We start from the raw sequence: 11,690 nt of genomic DNA, 5'->3' as shown, positions 1-11,690 counted from the left end.
CCAGAAATTTCACTTCCCACTGCCAAAATTCACACTTCTCGAACTTGGCATATAACTGGTGCTTACGAAGCGTCTGCAAGATTATGCGAAGATGTCTAGCATGATCGTCCTCCGACCGAGAATAGATCAAGATGTCATCAATAAAGATAATAATAAACTGATCCAAAGAAGCCTGGAAGACTCTATTCATTAAGTCCATGAATACTGTAGGTACATTAGTCGTCCCAAACGGCATAACTCGAAACTCATAAGAACCATATCGCGTGAGAAATGCTGTCTTAGGAACATCCTGCTCCCTGACCCTCAGTTGATGATACCCAGAACGCAGATCAATCTTGGAGAAATATGTGGCTCCCCTTAACTGATCAAACAAGTCATCAATCCTGGGCAAAGGATACTTGTTACGAATCGTAACCTTGTTCAACTCCCTGTAATCTATACACAGACGAAGCGAACCATCCTTCTTCTTTACAAACAGAACCGGTGCTCCCCAAGGTGATGTACTCCTACGAATAAAACCCTGGCTGAGTAACTGCTGAATCTGATCCCTCAGCTCTCTCATCTCTATCGGTGCCATCCTATAAGGTGCCCTAGCAATAGGCGAAGTGCCTAGAGCTAAGTCTATCACAAAATCGATCTCGCGACTAGGTGGCAACCCTGGAATCTCTTGAAATACATCCAGAAATTCCTGTACAATCGATATGTTATCCAATGACACAGTATTCCCCTCCTCATTTTCCTCCTCCACATAGAACAAATAGGTGCTACCGCCCCCTTTAGAACGTGGCATAGCTACTACATACATCTCCTGACCAGGTATGGTAAAAATAATAGATCTATCAAAACAAATAACTTGGGCATGGCAGTGAGACAACCAATCCATCCCAAGTATCACATCATAAGTGTGCATGTCCAGGACCAATAGATTGGCTAGAAATCTGAGTCTGCCAATATCTAGTGTCACTGGCCCATCACTCTCATGTATAATAGCTGTATCACACAATGGTGTAGAAATATCCTGAGGTCTAGTGCATACCCTCATCCTCATCCCAGACAAAGCAACAAAAGTCCTAGCTACAAATGAGTGTGTAGCACCCGTATCAAATAAAACACGTCCATGCAAACCATGAATAAGAAACTTACCCTCAATAGTCTGAGGTGCCTGAACATCCTGTGGCATGGGGTTATACACCCTGCCATAGTGCAACTGCTGTAGTGCCTGCCCTTGAGTCTGCGGCGGTACTGGTAAAGCCAGATGTGTCTATCCCTAAATCTGTGGAACCTGTGGAGCTGGTAGAGGCACCGGCGCCCTCTGTCCCTGCTGCACATACTGTCTCTGTCCCTGTCCTTGTCCTGCTTTAGGACACTGCCTGGTGGTATGACCATACTCTCCACAAGTGTAACAACTACCCTGGAAAGTACCGAATGGCCTCCTCTGTCGGTTAGCCTGTGGCTGACCCTGTCCTGCCTGTGGTCCCCCATTCTGTTGCCTCTGAATAGGTGCCCTATTCCGGTGAGCATTTGAACCACCTTTGTGCTTCTTCCAAGGCTGTTGTCCTTGGAACTTGCCTTTGTCATTCTGCCGGTGACCATTACCATTCCCCTTTTCAGCTGACTGACTAGTAGAGTCTTTATCTCCCCGCTTCTCACCACGAGCCTGTCTGATGTCCACAGTCAACTGATACTGTTGTAGAGCGGCGTCTACCACCTGAGCATAGGTAGTATAAGCTGGACTACCTGTAATAGCTCTCTTGATAGACCACATCAGTCCCTTGACAAAACTGTTGCGCTTCTTCTCCTCTGTATCCACCACCTCCGGTGCAAAGAGAGACAAGCGTGTGAACTGCTACTCATACTCCGCCACTGTCATGTTTCCTTATTGCAGACTTAGAAACTCGGTCTTCATAGCTGCCCTGACTGCATAGGGAAAATATTTCTCATCAAAGCGAGCACTGAACTCATCATAAGACAATGTCATCCTCTCCTCTGAGGTGGTAACTGACTCCCACCACTGTAGTGCATCCCCAACTAGCTTGAAAGTAGCAAGCATCTGCTTCTGAACCTCCGTGCACTGAACCAAACGAAGATGACGCTCAATGTCTTGTTTCCACTGGTGAGCTACTCTCGCATCGGTTGAGCCTGAGAACACAGGTGGACTCCCCTTTGTGAAAGAGCTCCTAGCCTTTCCCCAAGAATCCGTCTGAACCACTGGTGCTGGTACAGGTGTCGGCTGTACCTGAGGCTGATTCCGAAGTGCAGCTGTTACCCCAGCCTCTATAGCCCGAGCAACGAGGTCATTGAGGTGAGGAGGAATCTCTGGATCTCTGACCTGGTCCAGAGTCTGTTGAACATTCTCCTGTTCCTCCTGAAACTGATCCATGTCATCATGAAACCCAAGCCTTTGCTGCTCTTCCTCCATTTGTTGACGCCGTAGGAGATATTGTTGCCTACGTGCCGTTCTCCTTTCCTTCCTAGTTACTTGCATGTTCTGTCCATTTCTAGCGTTAACCATCTGTTAACACGAAAAGACAGACGTCGGTACCCTTTCTATACGAACCATAAGGAATAAAATGAATCCTAACTTAAGCTCTATTCAAGAGAAAATGCTACGCGGAAGACTTAATACGAAAACATCCTAGAGACACTTGAACCTGGAGTGCTCTGATACCAACTGTGATACCCCTCGGATCCGAGACACGGGTTGATCAGGCCCAGGCCCAAACCCGAGGGAATATCAAACAATTAATATTTTATAATGAACACGGAATACAAAATAAATTAAGAAATGAAATTAAAGCTAGAAGGAACTAAAAATAGAATCCGCAAAATATTATAATTATTAAAATCCATCAAACCCAAACTCCAAAACTCCATCAGTTTACAACTTGGGAATCCATCTCTAGTGGACCCCTATTAAACATCCAAATGGAAGATAGATAACTGTAATAAACATCTAGAAATAAAACTATAGAGAGAGCCCTACATCGTCGGAAGAGTGAATAGAGACCTCTGCTCAGCACGAACACGTCTAAGCCTGGAACTGTCGTGTTCCTGAAAAATAGAAGTGGGTCAAGCTTACGCGCAAGTTCTATACTACTACAATCCAAACAGAGGCCCGATACGCATGTACATCCTAAACAATTCAACAATAGCTAATAGTCCGTAAATATATATAGTCACACTAAAGGACTCTCACTGGACTACAGGCCGTTCTCAACCTGAATAGAGGTAACATGCTAAAACGCACACGAAGTGGGCATATGTACCTATACCTAAACAGGGTACACCTCAAACCATCGTAGCCAGCTACACATCCCGATACATATACGCTCCCTAGCCATCGGTCCTGAGGCTCAAGCTCATACCGAGGCACCATAACAGTACATATATAAAATCCATCCAAAATCCCTGGTATTGCCGCTCAACAAGTAGTTGCCATGACAATACAAATCCACGGGACTTAACTTTAGTTAATCCCATCCTTATTCCAAGTAGGTGGGTAATGGTATTGTTTTAAAAACCAAACCCATCCTTAGTATGCCACCATCCCATACCGGGGCCTACTTTCCAATCCTCCAGTAGTCAATAATACCAATAAATCAAGTATATATCAACTAAATTCCAACATCCAACATTTAATGTTAGTAGTGATAAAATAAGCATAAACAGGGTCACAACAACAACATATACATGCCCAATTTAAGTTGTTCCCTTTAGTCTGATATAAAGACAGAATTAATTAAAACTTCCATTTAACACCTTACAAATGACATACAGATATGTAGGGTATGTATCACAAAATCCTAACCTCCACAGTTGATACTAACTGTGATAATGTAAGCATCAAAACAATATTCACAGTATGTATGTAGACATGCTCAAATTATAGTGTTCCACAAAATCGATCTAGTGTTAAACTCAAATCCTCCTAGTATTTAAGTTCTAACAGTTGCTATTACAGAAGTTAAGATAGCTATCATCTAGACCCATCCTTCCAATAATTTATACTAGCAGTGGTAAGGAAAAACGTGAACCACAGAATCACAATGCATCCACAAACATGCTTAGTCTAGGTTGAACAAGCATACAACACTACTGTAACTACCAGTTTCATAGCAAAACAGATATCATTTTAGTTTGGTTTAATCTTTATTAATCCTGGAATCATTTAAGAGTGCAAAGAGTATGAAGCCTAAGGGAAAGAGTAAGGATAGAATCTTGCCTCAGAAACTTTTGTTCAAAGTTTCAACGTCGTCTTCTTAAAAAATCCCGGCGAGTTCCAAAACCCGGTTACTGTTCACGGGTACGAAACACTATTCCCGAACTCAAAATCTAATCTTCACCGTTCAGATTGTGCGACACTGAGTCATGAACCCATCCTCCAAATTTCAGCTCGATCGGACCACGGACAAAGCGGGATCGGGTGTTTGATGAAATCTGGGCAGAATGGAAAAAACCTGTGCAACCCAGTTACTGTTCACGAGTACGAATCACTGTTCCTGAGTTCAAACTCTGATCTACACCGTTCAGATTGTGCGTCACTGAGTCATGAACCTCTCCTCCAAAATTCAGCTCGATCGGACCACGGACGAAGCGGGATCGGAGCTTTGATCAAACCTTGGCAGAATGTGAAAAACTGCGTTTTTCCTTCTCCACTTCCACAAAACGTGTGCTTTGTTTAAAAAAACCCTACACAGACGTCTACCTTATACTTATAGAGTTTTCTTAAACCCTTGGTTCATTTAAGTCCAACTCACAATCCTAACCGGCCCATCCAATTAACGTAAAACCTACGACGGCTATAATATAAAACCCTAATTTATACTGTAGTTAAAACTCTAGTTAGATGTATTTACCTAATTACCCTATTCACCATTAAATACTTAACAAATAATCTAATTGAACAAAATAATAATTAGTAAACCCAATTAAACCAAATAAGACACACATAAAATAAGACACACATAGAATAATTAAACCAATTACACTTAAACCATTAATGCCAATTAAATAATTAAAACACTAACAAATAAATTCAATCAAATAACTAAAAATAAATATCATTTAAATAAATTAAATCACCACAAAAGAAAACAATTAAGCACCTAATAAAAAAAATAATGACACATAATCAAATAAAATGCACTTAAATAATAAATTAAATACCATTAAATACCAGGAATATCCTTTTTAAAATTAGGGGTATTACAATAACTCTTCTCTCTATATGCAAGCAAATATAGTGTATCTCTAATTTTATATGTGTTGAAAATAATAGAAAAGAAAATCAATCACACCAAACCACAAGAATACAAGTAATTTTTACGTGGAAAATTTTCTCAATGTGAGGAACGAAAACCACGGGACCTAGTCCAGTTGAAACCTCCACTATCAACCAAATAATGGGTACACAAAGTCTTCTCTAATCGTAATTAGAGGCTACAATACATCTCATCAAGATATCAACAATCTTAGCAAAAACAAAGAGAATTAGAGAGAAAAATACCAAAACCTGGTTACTGTTTACGAGCACGAATCACTGTTCCCAAGCTCAAAATCCGATCTCCACCGTTCAGATTTTAACTCATTGAGTCTTGAACCTCTCCTCTAAATTTCAGCTCAATCGGACCACGGACGAAGCGGGATCGGATGCTTGATTAAATCTGGGCAGAATAGAAAAAACCTGCGTTTTTCTTCTCTTTCTTGTGAAAGCTACGGCTAATCTCTCTCCCTTTTTATTCTGACTTCCTTAAGGTTATTTACCTAAAGAGGTGGATTTTGGGCTTTAATAAAACCCACTTGGGCTTTCCTCCATATAGAAAGAAATAAACCCAACATGCTAGGGAGTCAAACCTTGGACATATGAGAACCAAGACCCTTTCCTTACCGATGGACCAAACTCCTGGGGGCTTAATTTTATCCTCTGATATTGATCTTTTAGTCAGTTTCTTTGGTGGTAAATAATATGAATAAGGTTTTCTTTGTAAATATTCATTAAAAATGAAAGCGAGATTATAGAAGTATGCGTACAACAATAGCGGTTTACAACTATTGCTTGGTTTTCTTTGTTATGATGTATTGTCTAAGCTATTCTGTGAGCAATGGTTAAAAATATTGTGGATCATTGCACCAATTATTGTCCGGATACACTACTGGTGAGGAATAAGCTGTTTCAATTATTGCCCCCCACTCCTCTTTGTTGTCTCTTCTATTTTCATTCTCAATGCATGGTTTTTATGGTATGGAACTAAATTCCTATTTTTGTGGTAATATATATGTTGTATCTCTTGTTTTTGATTACTTCTTTTTCTTGTTCTTGAGCTCATCTAAATTCTTTGGCCTCTGATCTTAGTAGAAGAATCTCATGGATTGTTAGATCATTCAAGTGAATGGAAGTAGGATAATCGGAGTGGAGTTTTGAGTTCTACCGAATGCTTGTATTTTCTGTTTTTTCTTTTTGATTTTTCAACGTTTCCTCTTAATTTGTTCATGCCAAGTAGATTCAAATTCTCTGGATTTAATTCTCTATTTTGCCGTCTTTTGGTTTTTCCCCGTGTATCTGTCAAGTGGAACAAACGCATTTTATGTTTTTTTTTTTTTTTTAAAGGATAGTTAGGCACTTGTATAGGTGAAAAAATGTACATTGGCCTTCATACCAATGACATTAATAACATTAATAATGTTGTATCCAGATCAAGAAAAGAGTAGTGCTACACATCTTAAATTAAAATTCGAGATTTGATCTTGAAATTAGTGTGGCGATGTCTATATCCTCTATTTTATTACAATATTACGTTGTAATCTTGTATGCATTTGTGTTTTAGCAAACTAAACGAACTGTTAATTGAAGGAAAAAAGAAAAGAAACCAACAATTACACTAGGTTTCTCTCTCTATTTTCTCTATTTTTTTTTTCTACTAATATTTTTTATTATATATACAAGTGTGTGTGTGTGTGTATAATCTTTGGCACTCTATATATATTTCAACAACTACTCAGTACATTTGTTGGATATTCTTTAAAATTTAAAAGTAACCAGAAAGTACCAAATCAAGAAAGATGTCACACATTCGTAATAAAATTGTAATTTATAATTTTAATTATTTAAAAATTTAATAGTAATAATCTCGTGTGCAGGTTATAATTAAAGCATACTTAAAAAGGGCGATATAGTTTTGAAGGGGCAGTGTGAACATTTGAAAGATTATATCGTCACAAATGACAAATTAACCACCATGTGAGAATCTTACCATGCTTTACAAAGAGGTATATTTGATTTTTATTTACAAACAACTTTACTTTCTATATGAGTTCTTTGTTTATTTCATTGTTATGCCTTAAATTTGTTAATCATAATCATAATATAAGTATCTTCATCTATGAACTGTTATACATAAATTGAGATGCTATAGCACTTCCACTTTGATGATGTCTCACTCCTTAGACGTTGACACTTCATTGACTGCTCCATGGTTACGGGGGTAGGTTACATAACAACATTGTACTTGTGAATAAGTTTCAGTTAGATCTATATGACTTTGTTCTGTTTTCAAAGCCATAGTAGTGACCTGATTCTTCCTTCTTCTTCTTCTTCTTTTTCTTTTTCTTTTTTTTTTTTTTTCATCTTTATTTGCTGTGCAATAATGATTTACAATTATTGTTTGGCTTAAAACAGTGCAAAAGCAAGATTTGGAAACATCATCCAGCTTGTAAGAGCATCTCCAATGGGGCTGCCATATGGGTTGTTAATTCAAAATATAGCAGGTGAGTTAAAATTGGGCTCTCCAATGGGCTGCCATATGGGTTGTCAATTCAAAATAAAGGCGACGAACGCCACTTCTTGCTTCTGTTGTTTGATTTTTGTATTTTCTCTTCCCCTATAGACCTTGATTAGCAGTTCAAGAGAGAGAGGGGGGCAAGCCTGAGAGTTGAGAGACAGCAGCTGAAGTTTGCGAACGGCGAACCCGAACTAAAACAACAGGCGATGGAAACTGAAAGATATGGGTTTTGATTTTTTGAACAATCTCAAATGATACGCCGATATAAGTTTTGATATAGATAATAGGGTTTGAACTTTGGATTCTTGAAGACAAATAGATAAACTGAAATATATGGGTTTTGAACCTCTGATTCTTGTAGATTGCAGTTGCACAGAGAGAGAGAGAGAGAGAGGACAAGTTCTCAGAGTTGAGAACGAGAATAGAGATGGAGGCGATTGGGGAGGCTGAAATGATTTGCCCTAAAAATATATATATTTTTAATAATAATATAATCAAATATATATAATGTACATGCATATATAATATATAAATTTCCGAAAAAGAAAAAAAATTATTTAAAAAAATTAATTCACCAATAGTGGAAAAAAATTATAAAAAATTAGTTTTTTTTTTTTTGGTCTTTTTTGACTAGACATTTTAGATTGTTACTTCTTTTTAATTAGGTTTAATTTTAGTTTCCTTCTAATGTCTATAACTTGACTTGGAATGTGCTTAATATTAATCTTACTATGCAAATATGAATGATGAGAATAGTAGTTGAAAAAGAATGGTGGTTGTGTCAAAAAATAGCATCTTATATGAAATGTACCATTGAAGCACAATTGCTAAAATGTAGCATTTTGACACTATAGTACATGTCAAAATATAAATTTGGCATGCGAAAATGGCTTTTACCATTGAAGATGGTCTAAGTACTTCAAAAAAGACTTGGTCCGATATTGTCGTGATAAGACAGATGTTTTTACATGTTGTGAGTAATTTTTGGCTAACGTGACGTGCTATGCTATGCTTGCTAGGGTTTTTTTTTTTCATTTTTGTCCTAATTATTTTTTTCCTAGCTCTACAATATTTATCTTATTTTATATCCGTTCAGTATTATTTTGCCCTTCTCTCTCTTTGATTCTCTCTCTTTTCATTTATAGAGGACTTTGTGGACTTTATTCTTTTTAGCACTTCACTTTAATGGCAGCTCACTTTCTCATCATGACACATTTGCTTTATTTGGGGATAAATACGTAGTTGTATAGTTCTGGCATGTCAGATCCTTGATGTTACCATTGTGGAAATATTTATTTGTCTTACAAGAGAATCGACAAAATATTTATATCCACTGTTCAATATATCAATATTGGATTTCTATTAAAGTTTTTCGTTTTGAATTGATTTTAATTAAGTTCTCTTTTTAACTTTTTTTTTTTTAGGTTGACGTTGAAGTTCAAGTACATGGTTTTTGTTATGTTTTAGTGGTCATTTTTCTTTTGTGTGAAATTGGTGCCATCTGATTTCCTTGATATATCATCTTGGAATTCTTTATAAATTATAGAAATCATAGCATGCATGATTGTCCAATTTTAAAAATATTGGATAATTAGGTCATCTTCCTTGTGGTTTGTTTGTAATTACACTAGTCTTTCTTCTAGTTCTAGTTATCTCCTTTAACAGTACACACACACACACACAAACGATGTTTTACAACTTTGCTCATCAATGAATAAACTAGTTATTGTGAAAAGACATGTTAACCCTTCACTGCAATTATGGATACACTAGGCTTCTCTCACCTGCAGTAGTGTAGGAGAGAGACTTTCGCCCTTTTCCCCAAACCTTACCTTCGACTGTCTCTCTACACCTATCCAGTCTCAAAAGAAATTGACCCAAGTTGGATTTATCACCTCCGGTGTGGCCTCTCTCAATTCGAGGGAATTAAAACATGGTTAATCCTGTATTTTCGGAAATCAACTTTTAGCAATATATAGTTCTGGCATATCGACCCTTGATCTTAGCACTATAGAAATATTTATTTCTCTTCATTCTTATTCCATCTCATTGTCCATTCCCTTATTCCAACCAATTTTTTGACCTTTTGCAATGCAAATGAGAAAACCCCATTTTTCTTCTCTCACGTAATTTTTCTAGTTAAATTAAATGGAAAATTTTCAGACATATGAGGTTAGACATAATTGCTCCAGAGAACTTAGCTGTTAATAGCACTTTGTTTGGCAAGAAGGAAGGAGGAAGGGTAGAGAAAAGGTGGAAACAAACAAATAAACTTTTTTTCATTTAATGTAAATGAGAAAATGAGAGAAGAGAGAATAGGATGGATGAGTAATCCTCCTTAGTCTTTTACAATTTTTCATCATTCCAAATATAGATGAAAGAGGTGAAAAAAAAAAAAGAAAAAAATAAAAGGATTATAAAAGTTTTTAAATTACAAAACTTTTCTTATAAGAAACAAAATAAGGTAGTATCTCATTATTTTCTCTTCCATCCAACCAAGGGGAAAAAAAAAATTACAGTCTCTAACATTAATAAATCTTTCACAATTTAAAATTAGTTTAAAAAATTGGAATTTTATCTTCTTCATTTTTTATTTTTTTGTCACACAAAAATGAGATTAAAAGTTTATTGTTATTTTTTGAAGAAATGAACCACATTAAGTTTGAAAATAACAAGATAACAGTTGCAATATACAATTGTGATATATACTAGCTAGGAGCTAGCAACAAACATTAATGCTCTAACCAAAACATGACACGTCACATCCTTATATATATATATATATATATAATCTCCACTCAGTCCACTCACCTAATAGCTTAGTTGATAAATTTGCATATCGTCTGCAACTTTGGAGAATTACGTTTATTTTTTATTATGTCTTTATTTTATTTTTTTTTGGAAGTTTGTAGATTACTAAATTTCTTTTTAGTAGAATATAAAAATATTTTGTAAGTATCACACCACGTACTTATGATTATATATTAATAACTTATATTTAGATAATTTATTTCTTTGGTTATTGTGAATTTGTGAGAGTCTCAATTTGAATAGAATGAGAATTTATTTTATTAGTTGTTACACATTTTTTTTATTGTTTTTATAAAGATATGTATTTAAGAAAATAATAAGATGTGTATAATCACATTTTGGTCCCGAATTTTTTGCTCATATAATGTATTATACATGTATATATTCGTATTTGTATTTTTACGTTTTTATTCTTTTAGTCGAATTTTTTTAGTGTATTTCTTTTTAAAAAAATAAAATTATACTTAATATGTTTTTTAATCCATCTTTTTCCATACCGTATCTTACTAACTACCTCGTTACTCATCTCTATCACCTTCACTCAGAATTTTTCTCTCTCACACAGAGTGAATATCCAGGAACCCAAGAAAAGCTCTATCAATGGCGTCTTGGCAGTTAAAAATTGGAGTGTTTGAGGTCAAATGTGTAGTCTAAATATCAACTCCCAAATTAAAACTAAGTTTAATTTTCAACAATCCTTCAAGGGCTCTAGGAATAACTTCTTCCATGCATACACTACTATTTTAGTTTGATTTAAGATGACCAAATCCCAAATTGAACTCTAATAATAAATAAATAAATATATACACACAATATATATTATTAAAAGTACAAGAGAAGTCAAGGTGTTTCAAATTATTTATTTTTAAATAAAATATTAAAATAAATTATTCATTAAAATAATAATCCTATTCTATTCACGATTCCTCATGGGTTATTAAAATAATAATTATATTCTACTTAAGGGTTTCAAATCATTTATTTATAAATAAAATAAGTTTAAATTAAAATAATAATCCTATTATACTCATAATTCTTCATGGGTTTGCTCTCAATTAAAATAAAAATTCTATTATACTCAAGGGTTTCAAATAATAAATT

The sequence above is a fragment of the Cornus florida genome, unplaced genomic scaffold (assembly GCF_030987335.1).
Source record: "Cornus florida cultivar Cherokee Brave unplaced genomic scaffold, ASM3098733v1 CherokeeBrave_3.0.0_Hap2_Chr09, whole genome shotgun sequence".
In the NCBI taxonomy this organism is placed as follows: Eukaryota; Viridiplantae; Streptophyta; class Magnoliopsida; order Cornales; family Cornaceae; genus Cornus; species Cornus florida.
The sequence above is the reverse complement of the archived record's forward strand: the minus strand, read 5'-3'. Positions refer to the sequence as shown.